The sequence below is a fragment of the Bos javanicus genome, chromosome 5, assembly GCF_032452875.1.
Source record: "Bos javanicus breed banteng chromosome 5, ARS-OSU_banteng_1.0, whole genome shotgun sequence".
Classification (NCBI taxonomy): Eukaryota; Metazoa; Chordata; class Mammalia; order Artiodactyla; family Bovidae; genus Bos; species Bos javanicus.
Window position 1 is genome coordinate 26,669,679 of NC_083872.1, and position 1,819 is coordinate 26,671,497.

The window sequence follows — 1,819 nt, forward strand, 5'->3', positions numbered from 1 at the left end:
AAGATGTCTATTCTGATAGCCCTGGATCACTCCCTGGCCTGTGCCCTAGGTATTACCACAAGATGCAGTCAGTGATGGGCAGAGGATGTCAACAAGGGATCTGCCCTCGGGCTGCCAGCCTCACCTGGAGAGATCTGATCTCAGTCTGTGGCTCATCTCTGATTCCTCCACTTGCCATAGTACAGATTCCTCCCAGCCCCTGGAAAGGCACTTCTCATTATCCAAACCAGTAGATAAGAGCAGAGGCATACGGAATTCTTTCATTTGTTGACTGGCTACTATGTGCTCAGTCCTGTGACAAATGTTGAGTGTGAAAGGGTGCATGAAATAAATATAAGTCTTGCATGAAGCTTACCATCTAGGGGTAGAGGCCACTATTAAACAGACTCCCAAATAAATATATAAGCTCAAAATGTAATTAACATTACCAAAAAATGTGAGTGAAATATATGCATATTACTTTACCTACATAAAGTTGCTCACATACAAACACTTGCAAACATACCATCTGTGTCTACCCCTCATGGTCTTTCCTTTTCTTTTAAAATTCATTTATTTGGCTGCCTTGGGTCTTAGTCGTGGCATGCGGGAATCTTCGTTGCAGTGCATGGACTCTCTAGTTGTGGGGCCTAATTGCTCCGCCGTATGTGAGATATTAGTTCCCCTGAAAGTTGTTCAGTCATGTCCAACTCTTTGCAACCCCATGGACTATACAGTCCATGGAATTCTCCAGGCCAGAATACTGGAGTGGGTAGCCGTTCCCTTCTCCAAGGGATCTTCCCAACCCAGGGATCGAACCCAGGTCTCCTGCATTCCAAGCAGATTATTTACCAGCTGAGCTACCAGGGAAGCCCTAGTAACCTGACCAGGGATTATCAAACCCATGTTTCCAGCACTGCAAGGCTGACTCTCAATCACTGGGCCACCAGGGAAGTCCCCCTGATGTTCTTTCTGACACACTGTTTCTGCCAAACCCAAGGCAGTGCAAGTATGGAGTCTGCAAAAACCCACCAAGTGGATAATCCACAAATCAAGAATAAAGACTTTACCCAACGTCTATATGAAAATTCACCTTGATTAATCATCTAGATATGAAAATCATATCAGAATTGATCACAAAATTCCATGTGCACATCTAGGTGAATAAACTTCATCTTCATTTTCCTCAAGGTTTTCTATCTCTGAATTAGAAAAGCAAAAAAAAAAAGTTTTTTTGAGAAACCAAAAAGGCATGCAGCCATGGTAAGAGAGATATGAAAAATGAGTTCAAGTCCTTCTGGCTTCCTCCAGCTAATTCCTGTTCTGAAATCACTGAGTCTTAGGCCTTCAGAACTTTGGAGGTCTCCACATCTGTTTCATCACCTCCAAAATCATGCAGACAGTTGGTAATTGACCTAATTCTTCTAGTTTCTCAGATAAAAGGAACTACACAATTTCCTTTATGAATGTGCATGCCATTCTTGCACAGGAGCCACGCTAATCTTCTCCGGTATTATTCCAATTTCTTTTATTTTTAATTTTAAATATTTATTTATTGCTGGGCTGTTGGGCATGCAGGCTCTTAGCTCCCCCACCAGGGATTGAACCCATGCCCCATGCTGTAGAAGTGCAGTCTTAACCACTGGACCACCAGGAAATCCCCTTATTCCGATTTTAGTATATATGCTGCCAAACACACACCACAGTTTCTTTCAGTCATCTCAATAATCCACTTTGTTGGGAAGTTCTTCTTTCTTTTGTGTTTCTACTCTTTCTTTCCCCACAAAATTTAATTCTTTTGTTGGTATTTTGTCTTTTAAACCTAAATATATCGAAGAGA

General features: G+C 42.0%; 1 pseudogene; it reads right to left on the reverse strand.

Annotated features, from left to right (window-relative positions):
* Positions 1 to 1,423: 1,423 nt before the first annotated feature.
* LOC133248980 (U6 spliceosomal RNA) lies at positions 1,424 to 1,524 on the reverse strand (annotated as a pseudogene).
* Between the last annotated feature and the right edge of the window lie 295 nt (positions 1,525 to 1,819).